Below are 17,207 nucleotides of genomic sequence, written 5' to 3'. Positions count from 1 at the left end.
ATTGAGAAGAATAAAACAATAGAAAAAATCAATGAAACCAAAAGCTGGTTCTTTGAGAAAAAAAACAAAATACATAAGCCTCTAGTCAGACTTATTAAGAGAAAAAGAGAATCAACACACATCAACAGAATCAGAAACGAGAAAGGAAACATCATGATGGACCCAACAGAAATACAAAGAATTACTTGAGACTACTATGAAAACTTATATGCTAAGAAGCGAGAAAACCTAGAAGAAATGGACAACTTCCTAGAAAAATACAACCTCCCAAGACTGACCAAGGAAGAAACACAAAATCTCAACAAACCAATTATCAGCAAAGAAATTGAAGCGGTGATCAAAAAGCTATCCAGGAACAAAACCCCTGGGCCAGATGGATTCACTGCGGAATTTTATCAGACATACAGAGAAGATATAATACCCATTCTCTTTAAAGTTTTCCAAAAAATAGAGGAGGATGGAATACTCCCAAACTCATTCTATGAAGCCAACATCACCCTAATACCAAAACCAGGCAAAGAACCCACCAAAAAAGAAAATTACAGACCAATATCCCTGATGAACATAGATGCAAAAATACTCAATAAAATATTAGCAAACTGAATTCAAAAATATATCAAAACGATCATACACCACGACCAAGTGGGATTCATCCCAGGGATGCAAGGATGGCACAACATTTGAAAATTCATCAACATCATCCACCACATAAACAAAAAGAGGGACAAAAACCACATGATCAGCTCCATAGATGCTGAAAAGGCATTCAACAAAATTCAACATCCATTCATGATAAAAACTCTCAGCAAAATGGCTATAGAGGACATGTACCTCAACATAATAAAGGCCATATACGATAAACCCACAGCCAACATCATACTGAACAGTGAGAAGCTGAAAGCTTTTCCTCAGAGATCGGGAACAAGACAGGGATGCCCACTCTCCCCACTGTTATTTAACATAGTACTGGAGGTCCTAGCCATGACAATTAGACAAAACAAAGAAATACAAGGAATCCAGATTAGTAAAGAAGAAGTTAAACTGTCACTATTTGCAGATGACATGATATTGTACATAAAAAACCCTAAAGACTCCACTTCAAAACTACTAGAACTGATATTGGAATACAGAAAAGTTGCAAGATACAAAATTAACACACAGAAATATGTGACTTTCCTATACACTAACAATGAACCAATAGAAAGAGAAATCAGGAGAACAATTCCATTCACAATTGCATCAAAAAGAATAAAATACCTAGGAATAAACCTAACCAAAGAAGTGAAAGACCTATACCCTGAAAACTACAAGTCACTCTTAAGAGAAATTAAAGAGGACATTAACAAATGGAAACTCATCCCATGCTCTTGGCTAGGAAGAATTAATATAGTCAAAATGGCCATCCTGCCAAAGCAATATACAGATTTGATGCAATCCCTATCATATTACCAACAACATTCTTCCACGAACTGGAACAAATAGTTCAAAAATTCATATGGAACCACCAAAGACCCCAAATAGCCAAAGCAATCCTGAGAAAGAAGAATAAAGTTGGGGGGGATCTCACTCCCCAACTTCAAGCTCTACTACAAAGACATAGTAATCAAGACAATTTGCACACACCCTAGCAAAAACTGCCAACACATCAAGAACAGAGCCACAGACCAGTGGAACAGATTAGAGACTCCAGACATTAACCCAAACATATATAGTCAATTAATATTTAATAAAGGAACCATGGACATACAATGGGGAAATGACAGTCTCTTTAACAGATGGTGCTGGCAAAACTGGACAGCTACATGTAAGAATGAAACTGGATCACTCTCTAACCCTGTACACAAAAGTAAATCCGAAATGGATCAAAGACCTGAATGTAAGTCATGAAACCATAAAACTCTTAGAAGAAAAACATAGGCAAGAATCTCTTGGACATAAACAGTAGCGACTTCTTCATCAACATATCTCCCCGGGCAAGGAAAACAAAAGCAAAAATGAACAAGTGGGACTATATCAAGCTGAAAAGCTTCTGTACAGCAAAGGACACCATCAATAGAACAAAAAGGTGCCCTACAGTATGGGAGAATGTATTCATAAATGACAGATCCGATAAGGGCTTGACATCCAAAATATATAAAGAGCTGATGCACCTCAACAAACAAAAAGCAAATAATCCAATTAGAAAATGGGCAGAGGAGCTGAACAGACAGTTCTCCAAAGAGGAAATTCAGATGGCCAACAGACACATGAAAAGATGCTCCACATCGCTAGTTATCAGAGAAATGCAAATTAAAACCACAATGAGATATCACCTCACACCAGTAAGGATGACTACCATCCAAAAGACAAACAACAACAAATGTTGGCGAGGTTGTGGAGAAAGGGGAACCCTCCTACACTGCTGGTGGGAATGTAAATTAGTTCAACCATTGTGGAAAGCAGTATGGAGGTTCCTCAAAATGCTCAAAATAGACTTACCATTTGACCTGGCAATTCTACTGTTTGGAATTTTCACAAATAATACAAGGTCTCAGATTCAAAAAGACATATGCACCCTATGTTTATCGCAGCACTTTTTACAATAGCCAAGATATGGAAGCAACCTAAGTATCCATCAGTAGATGGATGGATAAAGATGTGGTATATGTATATACACAATGGAATACTATTCAGCCATAAGAAAGAACAAATCCTACCACTTGCAAAAACATGGATGGAGCTGGAGGACATTATGCTCAGTGAAATATGCCAGGTGGAGAAAGACAAATGCCTAATGATCTCCCTCATTTGTGGAGTATAACAATGAGGCAAAACTGAAGTAACAAAATGGCAGCAGACTCACAGACTCCAAGAATGAACTAGTGTTTACCAAAGGGGAGGGGTGTGGGAGGGCAGGTGGGGAGGGAGGGAGAGGGGATTGAGGGTATTATGTTTGGTACACATGGTGTGGGGGATCATGAGAACAGTGTAACACAGAGAAGGCACATAGTGAATCAGTGGTATCTTACTGCACTGATAGACAGTGACTGCATTGGGGTATGGTTGGGGACTTGATAATAAGGGTAAATGTAGTAACCACATTGTTTTTTCATGTGAAACCTTCATAAGTGTGTATCAATCATTCCTTAATTAAAAATTTTTTTTAGAAGTATGGTATACTAGACCCAGATAGGACCTCCTTCCTTCCATGGTCCTACCACAGGACCACTCTTGTGCATACGTCCTTCCTGATGGAGAAAGTTTACCTATGCTGGTGTCATTAAAACATGTGTCTTATTGCCCTTCAGGTTAATTTCCACTAATGACTTTTGTGGACTGGGCACACACCCTAGCAAAAACTGCCAACACATCTGCTCACTAGGTGTGCATGGTACTCCCTACCAGTTTCACTACTGGTCTCCTGTGGAAAGTGTGAATTGTGAACTGGGACTGGTTTGAATACAGCTGGTATGACCACTTTGTGGCAATCTCCTCAGGTTTGAGGATTATTATAATTTTTGTTGTTACCTATATGTTGTAGCCTCAATTGTTGTTGTGGAATCTGGTTACAATGCTCCAGCTTTCTTGCATTGGGACCATCACAGAAGATTGAGAGTGTATAGACTGTGAGGTGAGAATCCTGGAGGAGGGGAGTGTAGGGAAAATGTAAGTTCCTATGGCCAGGATTCTCACCTGATCCTAATCTGCTTGATGATGCAATTGGCTGAATAGGCTAATGCTTGCAAACCCACTGGCAAGGAGTCATTACCATCAGTATTACTATATAAAAAGCTCCACCCAGTGCTCTGCCCAGAAGCAGAGAACGAGACGGAGATGGATAGTGAACTTGCCAGAGGCAGACACGATGCTAACACTCGACCTGTCACTATGAGAATAAAACTTGATACAAACCCTTTTGCCTCCAACATTCTTTTATTGTTATTTGGTCTCATCAATTCAGAGAGAACTTGTCCAATTCAGAGGGAATCCCCCTCAGGCGAGACAATAGTAGTAGGTGGGAGGGAAGATATGGAAAGATGATGTTGCAAGGTTTTTACATCATAAAATGGTATCATATTTGAAGGCAGACTTTGACAAGTTAAAGACATATATTGTAAATCCTACTGCAACCACTAAAGAAAAAAAATATAAGGTAAAATTAACAAACCAACAGTAGAGAAATATAATCATAAAAAAACACTCAATCCAAGAGAAGGCAAGAGGATAAGGGAACAAAGAACTGATGAGAAAAACAGAAAACAATCTAGAAACAACAAGCAGGATGGTAGATTTAACTCCAATTATATCAATGAATACATTGAAAATAAATGGTCTAAATGCCTCAATTGAAAGGCAGAGAGTCTCAGGTTGCAGGAAAGGGGAGAGGGAATACCTGACTATATGCTGTGTAAAAGAAACCTAGTTTCAATATACAGTAGGTTAACAAATATAGAGAAAAGTATACCATACAAACACTAAGAAAAAGAAAGCTGCAGTGGCTTATTGTATCACACAAATAAGAAGTCAGAACAGGAACATTAATTCAGTCAGAATTGATCATAGACCTAAATATGATGGCAAGAATTATGAAATTTCTAGGGTAAAAAAGGAAACCTCTGATCCTGGGTTGGGTGAATATTTCTCAGAATACAGAAAGCATAAACCAGAAAATAAAATTTAGAGTTAAAGTAAAAAACTTTTGCTTTTTGAAAATAAATTAGGAAAATGAGAAGTGTCAGTCTAAAAGAGGTAAACAGAGGTGAGCACAAGTTACCAGATGTCAAGTTCATTCAGGAATAGCAGAGGAACTGCAATTCAGGACATGCAAGCTGCAGTGAACTACAGGCAAGTCTGCTGAAGGTTAAGGGCTGACTGCTTTTATGGGCAAGGAGTGCAAAAGGGAAAAGTTCAGTTAAGATCCATGAAGAGAATTCATTGGCTCGAAGATGGGGAGAGATTCTTGACTTATGCTCATTGGTTGGAGGATAAGGTTTGATCTTCTGTAAATCAGTCATTTACAAGAAATCAGCCTCATGGTCTTTAAGTTTTGTTTTTCTGAGGGTATATGTGTGAGATTCTCCATTTCATATTCTTTGGTTCTTCTTATGTTAAAATCCTTTCATATTTCCCCCTTTTGAGCAAGGTATTTCCCAGAAAGCACTGATAATCAACTTCATTGGCAATTTTGTTTAGTCAGAGGCATTGTTAGTTGTAAGTGGACTGTGTCCCTCAGAACTGGGGCAGACCATCTTCAAATGTCCTGCACCACAGAAAGAGGGAAACAGATTTTGGCCTCCTTGGAACAAAAGGATCAAGAAATGGAGTATCTCAGTCATGCTCCCCTAAGATGGTCAGCTTGGTTTCCATGGTCTATTGACCCTCAAGATAAGCCTTGGGAAGGAAAAGAACTTTATTTTGTATATCTGGGAGGAAGACATTTGCCTGTTGATACAAGACAGTAGAAATTTAACTAGGAGGATTATACTCAATATCAGAAGTCTAATTACAGCTAATGACTAAAATAAGCTTCTCAACCAGTTTCCCTAGCTACTTATATTTAATAGGTCAAAAATGTCCTAAGTCTCAGAGGCTTAGCTTATTTCAGTTAACAGTTTGATATCATCCTTCATTATTTTAGTTCTTGTATTATTTTTCCCAATTTAATGTAAAAACAGCTGTCTTCTCCAACCAGGGCACAGATTCTTCACTGTTAACAGTGAAGTTTCAGACTCTGTGGTTTTGTTCTGCTAGGCTATTTGGGTTTGTTGATATTTAAAAGCTCTAACAGAAGCATTAAAGGTAGTAGCATGATTATGAAGATGTCCTGAATTGCTTTTTCAAGTTTTGTTACTCCAGCCCAAGGAAAAAAAAACTCAAGCAAAGCACACCTACATCCCTTTGTATCTATTATAAGGTTGTTTGTGGGCATCCAGTCAAAATTATATCCATCCCAGCTTTGATGAACTCGTAAGTTGGTAGGAGAAAAAAACCGAGATCATACATATAGACACTAGAAGGCTGGGTTTTCCTTACTCTGGCATCAGGAGTGAGGGCAACAATTTCAGTGTCTCTGCCATTTAAGGGGGAGGGTAGAGTGTATGTTTCTTCCACACAGAAAAAAAAATAACCAGTGTTTTCTAAAGATAGAGCATAAGTGGGACCTTTTGCCCAGATTTTTTTTGACTGAATAAAAGAGATGATCTAGTGATCAAAATCATAGTCATTTACACATAGCACATGATAGTCAGTATAGTGAGCATGGTTAAAGAGCATCTTAAGTTTCTATATACTTGGAGTAATAATGAGTTTGACTATAGAGTGTGGTTCTGATGGAGGTCTGGAAGAAGGGATTACTTTCCCACCATTCACCAGGCTTTTTATCAGCTCCCCAGGAAGTACCATTGAAAGGAAATACATCCACATCCCATTCTCCAGTACTCTTACAATTTTCATTATCCCAGTAGAGATACATTTATGGAAGAGATGTTATAGTCTTCTTGATTCTAGTGGGGAGTGATCATTGGATCATACAGAATTGTACAGTTAACAAGTGTTTAGTGGGAGGTAGACCAGTTTTGCCAGTCTCACTAATGTTTTTGAAACACAAAAAAATATTCTGGGTAAGAGTCCAGACTTTAGTGAGGGGTATTCCTTTATGGGTAGGAGGCATCCAGTGGAATGCTGCAGTGTCTGGTACCAGTTTACAGGAAGGGAGAATATGTATGATTTCAAAGGTATCAAAGGAAAATTCTGTATCTCTGCCAAACATATTTGGCATCCTTCTAAGGATAATGGTCTTCATGAGGGTTATTAGCTCTGGCACAAATCCAACAATCAGTAAGGTTGGTGGAATCAGAGTTTTTGCAAGGTGGAAAAAGGGATGTATTAAAGCTGATATTAAAGATGTCAAGAAAGCCAGAGAAAAGACAATTAAAAACTTTAAGAAGCATGGTTTGGTTGAACAATATAGAGAAGGTTACACTGACCTGCAATGGATATCTCGGTAGAGTTGTTTACTTGTGATGTCATCTGCCTCAGACCTTAGAAATTTTTAGCTTTAAGTTATCAGTTGGGGTGCAGGCCCACTCAGGTCTGGTGATCATTCTTAGATGGGACACATGAATCAAGGAGCCTATCCCTTGGAACCTCCTGGCCTAGGCTACTCAGCAACACCTGGTAGGGGCCCTCCCAACAAAGCTGAGGGAGTCTTTATAGGGATTCCTTTTCCAATTAGACAGTCTCCAGGCCGTAAAGTGTGGTGTTTGACATCTGAATCTCCTGAAAGCATGCTGTGGAAAGATTGTTCTACCAAGTATAATTAGTCTCAATGGATTTAATCAGACCCTAGCAAAACTGAACTATATTCCCTTTTATCAGTTGTGGGTCAAAGAAAGTAGGAGCTAAATGGACTGGCCACCAGTAATTATTTCAAGTTTATGAATCCTAATGAAGTCAAAATAAGACTTAGAACTTGCAGTAATACCACCTTTGGCCAAGGTATCCCAAGGGTTTCAACTAATTTAGCCAACTGAGTCTTCATAATCCTAGCTGTATGTTTGTCCAGTCCTTAAGACTGAGGATGATATGCACAGGGTCACCAAATGGGCCAGATGGAGACTGTCAAAGTACTTGTCCACTAAAGTGGTTCCCCAGTCATGATGGGAGTTCTACGGGGTTCCCCTAGTGAGAATAATCTTTTCTAAAAGGACTTCAGCTACAGAAGAGGCAGTCACTTTCTACATGGAAATGCTTCAGTTCAATGTGAAAACATGCAAACCATTATTAGAACATATTTTATCCATGCAACAGGGGCAACTGTATGAAATCCATTTGCCAGACCTCAAATGGTTGTAAGATAAGTCAAAATGTCCTGGGGCAATGTGGACAGGCTTCTCTGGACTGAACTTAGTATAGGTGGAACAAACGAGTTAAACCCTTTCTGGGGCCTTGCCATGTTTCCCCATCAGTACTGATTTATAAATGTTACCCTCTTCTCAGTGGACCAATGATTTAATTCAGGTATGGATGTTAATAAGGGGAAGTTTTCATTTTTTGACAAGACCACCTTATTATTGGATCCAAACCACAGCCCCTTTTCTTCATGGTACCAGTAGCCTTTAGATTTCCAATTTCATTTTTCTCTTTCAGAGGCCCCAGCTACTGTACTTCCCTAGTTCCTTTAGGTCCTCACTATGGGAAGTAGCCTTTTGGATCATCACAGGTTTAGTCTATGGACCTCATAAGGATGGTGTTTTTTGCAGAAGTGTTGGCAAGATGGTTTCCTTCAGTTTCCAGCAAATCAGACTTGGAATGTCCAGGGACTTTAATAACAGCTAGACTGCTGGCAGCAGTATGGCATACAACAAATTCTTAATTTTATCTCCAGTAGAAGTGAGGAAACCCTGTTGTTTCTGTAACATTCCAAATCATGGGCCACTCCAAAGACATCAATTATCAGTATAGATTTTGTTGTTTTACCTTTGGCTTTTTCATTGTTTTTCCTCACACACGTTTGAGTGAGGGCATGTAACTCAGTTTGCTGGGCTGAAGGAACCAAAGGCAAGTGTGCAGCCTCAAAAACCTTGAAAAGCATTGGTACTGCATTCCCATCAGAAAAAAGTACCATTCTCATTTTTCAGGTAAGAGCCATCAGAAAACCAGGAAAGATCAGCATTCATCAAGGTGGTTTCTTCTAAGTCATCACAAGAGATGATCTATGAAAATCAGACTCATGGAGTGTGAGGGCCAGGCCTCTGGCCAGGGCTCGGTCCCGGGGCTGATCCACCGCAGCTCCCTTGCCCAGTGGTAGTTCTAAGACCTGGTATTTTAGCCTCGTCACCAGCTGGAGAAGATGGCGCCCATTTCCTGCTCACCACCCTTTCCCCTCTTCCCTGTTGGGGATTGGCCCAGCAGACTTCCGTACCCGTGCACAGCTCGTGCTGCCCGCTTAGAGTGGCACGTGACACCTATCCACTTAAAGGTCACGCATGATACTGTCCCGGATTGGTTGGGTGACTGAATATAAGGGAGCCCGCCGGGAGAGAGAAGAGCTTCCCGACAACTGCTGTAACCGCTGCGAGAGATTAGACAATAAAGCCTAGAGAAGAATCAAGACCTTGGGCGTGTTGCTTCGGTCCCTGAAGGGTCGCGACAAGTGGTGCCGAACCCTGGGAATCGCTAAACCTCGTCGCGACCTGATCCACTGACCCTGGCGCCTGCCGATGAAGTAGAGCTTGTAACTCTTCAGGAACGTCGCTGGACGCCGTTCGGACGGCTGGCCACACCGGGAGAGGGAACTGAGGAGGGTGAGTGGATCGGCGAGCAAACTGAAAGTATACGTGGCAGGGCAGACAGCAGGCAGTTGCGGTGGGTGTTTATGTGTAGTGTGTGTGTCCTGTTAGTGTTTGTGACATTGTTTATTATAATATATGGAATGAGAAGGCGCCAGTGAAAGTTCGCAGAGCGGCGACGAAATAAAAAGGTTCGCAGAGTGGCGACGAAGTCAAAAGGTTCGCGGAATTAGCGACGTAGTCCATCTAAATCATAACTAGGATACTTACCCCTTTAGAGAGAGGATGGGGACGGAGGCCTCTAGGGTTAGGGCCGAGGAACCTCTGAAAGCGCTCCTTAGAGCTAATGGAACCCCTTTGAAAACGAAGACTGCCAGGGCATTCCTGAACACTATAGAGAATCATGCCCCATGGTTCTCAGATGAAGGAAAAATCACCAGCCCTTTATGGGACAGGCTGGGGGATGACCTACGCCGGGCAGACAAGAGGGAGCCCCTTCCACCAGGGACAATCCCTATTTGGGGTCGAGTAAAAAGTTGCCTGAAGGGACAGAAACCAAGCTGCCGAGAGGCCATCCAAGAGGGGGAGGAAATATTAGAGGAAGTACGAGAAGAGCGTGCCTCCGCAAAGGCATCGGAAGGGGGATCTGAACAGGGACTGCCATCTGATGAGGATGAAGACGGGGAACTTTTGGGGGACGAGCTCCCCCATCGAACCCTCACATTCCCGGCGACATCCGCCCAGCAGGTAGAGCTGCTGGCAGTGGTGCAGGCCTTTAAATTATTTCCCCACGAGCCATTTAACCTCCTGTCAGACAGTCAATATGTAGTTAACTCAGTTACCATTATAGAAAATGCAGGGCATGTTAGACAGACATCGCCAGTCGCTGGAACACTTAGTAGCTTGCAGCAATCGGGTCCATCCTTTCTTTATTGGACATATCAGGGCTCATACTCCACTCCCAGGCCCGCTTGCCGAAGGAAATAGGAGAGTAGACAAACTAACCCGCAGCCCGTACATCCTAGCTTTAGCCAACCTGGTAGAACAGGCCACTAATTACCACAAGCTCTTTCATGTTAATTCCACCACCTTACGGATGAAATATCCTATTACCAGGGAGCAAGCGAGAGCCATAGTCCTCGGCTGTAAATGGTGCGTTGCTCTCCTACCCCTACCATCTCAAGGCATAAACCCAAAAGGACTACTACCAAACCACCTGTGGCAAATGGACGTCACACACATCCCCGAATTTGGGAACATGAAGTATGTTCAAGTGTCCGTTGACACATGCTCAGGAGTAATCTTCGCCTCCTGCCACACAGGCGAAAAAGTCCGAGATGTTATTTCCCACTGCCTACAGGCATTCTCTGCCTGGGGCATGCCTAAACACCTGAAGACTGACAATGGACCAGCATATACATCCCGACCGTTTCTGACATTTACTCAGACTCTAAACGTGGCTCATACAACGGGTATTCCATACAACCCTCAAGGACAGGGTGTAGTAGAGCGCACACACAGAACACTCAAGGCCACTCTAATAAAACAAAAAGGGGGAATAGGGGCAGACTACAAATCCCCTAAAGATAAACTTAATATCATCCTATTTATATTAAATTTTTTGACATTGGACATAAACAGCCAGAGTGCGGCTGAAAGACACAGTCAGTCTGCTGACCCTGACAGGAAACCCAAAGTACTGTGGAAAGACATGCTGGAAGGTAACTGGAAAGGCCCGGACCCAGTACTTATCTGGATCCGAGGCTCTGTTTGTGTTTTCCCACAGGGCCAACACCAACCTATCTGGGTACCGGAGCGATACGTGAGGCGAGTGGAAAACTCGAGGACGGAAGAACAGAATGCTGATGCTGATAGCGCTCACGATCCTAGGGTGGACCCTGCCGCCAGCAAGACCCGAGCAGAGACAGCTATGGGGAGTAGTAAAGGCATGGCCACTGCCACTGCCCCTGAGTAACCTATCAGCAGAGACTTTGAACAGCCTGTCGCAAGATACCGCTTCTGCGCTGACGCAGCAAAACCTTATTAATACACACTTGAAGAACGGTATAGTCTTGGTGAACCAGCACGTGGACCTTCTCCAGGAACTGGATTTGCTCGGTCAGACATGGCATTTGGGCTGTCAGTTCCTACACTGGACTGTGTGTTTCCAGCATTCCATTCAACAACTTCTCTCGGGCTGCAAACCTATCCCGACAGCTGGGACACTTGCTGAACACAAACTGGTCTAGCGAACTCGAGGAGCTTACTGCGCAGCTAAGATTAGAAATCATGAATGTTAGCTCTAACACTGTTAATGTTATCTCCATGTCTCAATCAGCTATGACAGTGTTTGATGCTGTAAAGGCTTGGTCCGGGGTGGGAGTTATGGGTGTGATTGTGATCACCGGACTGCTGCTCCTTGGCAGGGCAATTTGCTCTGTGCGGCGGCAGCAATTACAGAATAGACGAGTGCTGTTGCAAGCGATGGCTGCCCTGGAAGAAGGCGTCTCCCCAAATATATGGCTTCAGATGTTGGATCAGTAGCCAAAGACGGGTAAGATCTGGAGCTGCGCATATCAACCTAAGACAGGGCACAGACCAGAGCTGTCTGCCGCCTGAGGACGGGTAAGAATGCTGCAGACTCTGGGCAACCTAAGACAGGCATGATCCAAAGGCCACGCATTATATCAAACAAAGAAGGGGGAGATGTGAGGGCCGGGCCCCTGGCCTGGGCTCAGTCCCGGGGCTGATCCACCGCAGCTCCCTTGCCCAGTGGTAGTTCTAAGACCTGGTATTTTAGCCTCATCACCAGCTGGAGAAGATGGCGCCCATTTCCAGCTCACCACCCTTTCCCCTCTTCCCTGTTGGGGATTGGCCCAGCAGACTTCCATACCCGTGCACAGCTCGTGCTGCCCGCTTAGAGTGGCGCCTGACACCTATCTGCTTAAAGGTCACGCATGATACTGTCCTGGATTGGTTGGGTGACTGAATATAAGGGAGCCCGCCGGGAGGGAGAAGAGCTTCCCAACAACTGCTGTAACCGCCGCGAGAGATTAGACAATAAAGCCTAGAGAAGAATCAAGACCTTGGGCGTGTTGCTTCGGTCCCTGAAGGGTCGCGACAATGGAGAACTTTATCAAGGGAGGAAGAAGAGTAGTAGAATTTAGAGTGTTACAGCGAACAAGAGTAGTATGAGGAACAGTTAGTAAGACTTCCTCAGAGTAAGATGGCTTTTCCTGAAAGGTGTTGAGTGTGGTGCAAATTTAAAAGAGACCTGGCAGTCTGAGGTAAAAAGATGGTTAGGGAGGATCGCATAACCTTCTCATATGAAGACTTTACTAAAAAAGTGGTAATAGGTATAACTCTAAGCATGGGGGAGTAGGGGAGTGTATACCAGGGCCATTGGACCTGTTGGTGGTAGTAACCTAGAGGTCATAAGAGGCCCCATGTGTTTGGGTAAATACTTCAAGGGAATTCCCTTCCTTCTCAAATACAAAAAGGAAAAAGGGTAGCTGATCATTTGGGTGTCTAAGGTGGACTTTTTGTTTGTTTGTTATCATAAATCTACAATTACATGAAGAACATTATGTTTACTGGGGTCCTCCCTTCACCAAGTCCCTCCCACAAACCCCCTTACAGTCCATCAGCGTACTAAGATGTTGTAGAATCACTACTTGTCTTCTCTGTGTTGCACAGCCCTCCCCCACATTATACATGCTAATTGTAGCACCCCCTTTCTTTTTCCCCACCCTTATCCCTCCCTTCCCTCCCATCCTCCCCAGTCCCTTTCCCTTTGGTAACTGTTAGTCCATTCTTGGGTTCTGTGATTCTGCTGCTGTTTTGTTCCTTCAGTTTTTCTTTGTTCTTATACTCCACATATGAGTGAAATCATTTGGTATTTCTCTTTCTCTGTCTGGCTTATTTCACTGAGCATAATACCCTCTAGCTCCATCCATGCTGTTGCAAATGGTAGGATTTGTTTTCTTCTTATGGCTGAATAATATTTCACTGTGTATACGTACATCTTCTTCATCCATTCACCTACTGATCGACACTTAAGTTGCTTCCATATCTTGGCTATTGTAAATAGTGCTGTGATAAACATAGGGGTGCATATGTCTCTTTGAATTTGGGATCTTGCTTGCTTTTGGGTAAATTCCTAGGAGTGAAATTACTGGGTCAAATGGTATTTCTATTTTTAGTTCTCTTCCTTTCTTGAAAATAGAGGCCTATCACACATGCTAACAACTTTAGGTCTGAGTAATATAGGGCTAAAGAATTCATGAAGAAAGTGAAGAACTCTGACAGATTAGAAGCAAGATGAAAATACTGACAAGCAGCCAAGAATTGTTAACACAATGGGAAATGAAAGAACATGTCTCTGGGTGGACCTTCTCAAAATGAGTGAGCTGAAGTGATATTACCGAAGAAAAAAGTTTTTATGGGAAAAGATCTGCACTAAAAGTATGTGGAGGGATTGCTTTTTATTACATGACATTTCAGTAAATCACATATCCAAATTGAATATGGGTTTCCTCAAATTCCACTTGTTCTATTTCTTGGTTCTTTAGTATGCATCAATGACATTAACAGTAACTAAGACATATTTAACTTTTGGTATATGCAAGACACTGTTCTACTAAATGCTTTACATGCATTATATCTCATTTAACCTTCCAGACAGCCCTATAAAGTAGGTATACTTACTTCCACCATTTTATAATTAGGAAAGTGAGGCTTAGAAAATGTAGGCGATTGGCCAAACGTCCCTTGGCTCATAGATGCATAGCAGTGGCTGGAACCCAGATTATTCCAGAGCCCACACTCTTAAACTCTATATTATACTACCTCTCAAATGATACAAAGGACATATTTTACAAATCATTTTTAAGTAGCCATTCAAATGTAATGTTGTGCTATTGTATTTATTAGTATTAACTAAAATAAATTATCACCACTGCAACCAAGCAACATTAAGTTATTTAAAGCATATACATGTGGAAAGTCTTAATACTGTGAAAACTGATAAAGAAAAGCCTCACTGACACAGAGTGGGTAGGCCTGCAGGTGGGTTCTCACTCACACTCCTGGTCAATTGCAGACCCAATGGGGAAGGAAGAGTCAAGACACTTTACAACACAAACTCAAGGTTACTTTACCACCCAGTAGGAGGAAGGAAGAGTTTCTGCCTACCTCAGCAACAGCCCAGCCAATGACAGACTGTTACAACTCAGCCAATGAGCAGTCAAAACACATAGGACTTTGTTTCCTCCAATGGAGTTCTTGCTTAGAACAGCTCCCCAACTCTCCCCCTTTTTTCTATAAAAGAGCCTCCTCTCTTTTGTTCTCTGGACATGCTTGCGGTTTTGCCATAGCTTAGTTGTTCCCAATTACAGTTCTCTGCTACTCCAAATAAACCCATTTTGCTGGTAAAATAACTCACAGTTTTATCTTCAGTTAATTTTGCTTTATTATAATAAATATTTTTTAAGGATAATGGCAATATCAATGATGTAAAGTCCAGGGCAAATTTAGTAGCTTGGACATGCAAATTTCCAGGTATTTATAGGCTTAAAGAAGGACTTAAAATAACATCAGCAATAAGATATAATAAATTTAAAATATGTTATTGCTTAAGAGTTTTTCTCTTCTATTATTTCACATTAATACTTGATGAATGTTAATGAATAAAATCAATGAGGAAGGAACTTATTTAATAGTTGTTTGTGAGGTACTGTTTAAGCACTTCACAAATATTTACTCATTTAATTCTCATAATAGTCTACAAAGTACTTGTTATAATGATTCCATTTCACAAATGGGGAAACTCAAGTACAGAATGGTTACACATACCCAAGACCACAGAGGTAATAACTGAAGCCAGTACTCACCTCAAAGTATTTTGGTTTAAGTGTCTGTGCTCTTAACCACTAGCTCTGCTATAATTGAAGAAATGAGGAAATTTTTTTTAAAGCCAGTAAAAAGTAGTAAGATCAGGATAAATATCCACAGAGAATGGAACCATCATTTAACACAATATGCATACTAACACTAAAGAACTTGTAAAAGAAATATCCTGACATGCTGAACAGACTGATCTACATTACCAGGAAAACAGTTTAATTACTACAGCACACTAAGCTTATTAGAGGTTTTTAAATTATCCTATGAGATTGTATTGTCAGCAAAGCAATGATATTTGGAAACTAATATTAATTAGCATTAATATTAACATTGATTATTAATATTATTAACATTAATATTAACTTAAAAGACCTGATAGTGTTTTTATCATTTTTTTGGTCCAGTCAACTTATAAAGAAGCACACAACTGTGGTGGAGCTTAAAAAAAAATCACATGAGGAAAACAAAAGCAAAAACAAACAAGTGGTACTATATCAAACTAAACGCTTCTGCACAGCAAAGGAAACCATCAACAAAATGAAAAGGAAACCTACTGAATGGGAGAAGATATTTGCAAATGATAGCACTGACAAGGAGCTAATATCCAAAATATATATAAAACTCATACAACTCAACACCAAAAAACTCCAAATAATCTGATTAAAAAATGGGCAGAGGACCTGAATAAACATTTTTTCCAAAGACATACAGATGTCCAACAGATACATGAAAAGATGCTCAACATCATTAATCATCAAAGAAATATAAATCAAAACTACAGTGAGCTATCACCTCACACCAACCAAAATTGGCTAGTATCAAAAAACAAACAATCCACACACACACATGCATACACACAAAAAAAAGAAATAACAAGTGTTGGTGAGGATGTGGAGAAAAAGGAACCCTCATGCACTGTTGATGGGAATGTAAACTGGTGCATCCTCTATGGAAAACCAATTTGTATGGATGTTCCTCAAAAAATTAAAAATAGAAATACCATACAATCCAGTAATTCCACTTATGGGTATCTACCCAAGAAAACAAAATCACTCATTGAAAAAGATATATGTACCCCTATACTGACTGCAACAATAGCCATGTTATGGAAGCAAATGTTCAATAGATGAGTAGATCTAAAGAAGATGTGGTACATATATACAAGGAATATTAACTCAGCCATCAAAAAGAATGAAATCTTGCCATTTTCAACAATATGGACGGGCCTAGAAGGTATTATGCTGAGTTTATTAAGTCTGACAGAGAAAGACAAATGCCATATGATTTCATTTATATGTGGAATCTAAAAAAACAAAACAAATAAATGAACAAAACCCAGAAACAAGACTCATAAATACAGAGAACTGGTGATTGCCAAAGGGGGTCAGGGGTATAAGCAAAATAGGTGAAGGGGATAGATGTACGTTTGTTATAAAATAAGTAATTCACAGGGATGAAAAGTATAGTATTGGGAATATAATTAGTAATATTGCAATAACTTTGTAGGGTGACAGATGGTAACTACACTTATTGTGGTGAGCTTTTTCTTATGTATATAAATGTGGAACTGCTATGTTGAACACATGAAACTAATATGTCAACCATACTATAATAAAAAATTTTTTTTAAGTATCACATGGACTACAGTAGTTAACAACTAGTGGAGAACAACTGAATTAATACTAAATTTGAACCATTTAAGGTGCAATAGTTAATAAAACCTTATTATTTTATTTATTTAAAAAATCACATTTTGCAAAGATTTTTCACCTGATTCTCACAACTCCAAGAGTTAAGTACTATTTTTATATTACCAACAAGTAAATTAAAGCTCAGAGAAGTTCAACATTTTCCAAGATCTAGATATACATCTGACTATAAGTGCTTCTTCTATTGCATCATGCTGCTAACAATGTTTTGCTTTATGCTTTTCAAGTTGTTTCATAATGATTAATGTTTAGCCAAGAAAATTTGGAAAATATAGAATAATGAAGCTTTATAATCTTTAAAAAGTTAAAAAAGTAACAAGACAAA

The 17,207-nt window shown here is 40.6% G+C and overlaps 1 protein-coding gene across 2 annotated transcripts in view; it reads right to left on the bottom strand.

Moving 5' to 3' along the window:
- WDR89 (WD repeat domain 89) overlaps window positions 1-17,207 on the bottom strand; it is a 61,019-nt gene that overhangs the window by 40,160 nt on the left and 3,652 nt on the right. The gene's annotated exons all lie outside the window — the stretch shown is intronic.

This window comes from Manis javanica, chromosome 8 (assembly GCF_040802235.1).
Source record: "Manis javanica isolate MJ-LG chromosome 8, MJ_LKY, whole genome shotgun sequence".
NCBI lineage: Eukaryota > Metazoa > Chordata > Mammalia > Pholidota > Manidae > Manis > Manis javanica.
Note: the sequence above shows the minus strand (reverse complement) of the source record. Positions and strands in the feature narration are given on the sequence as shown.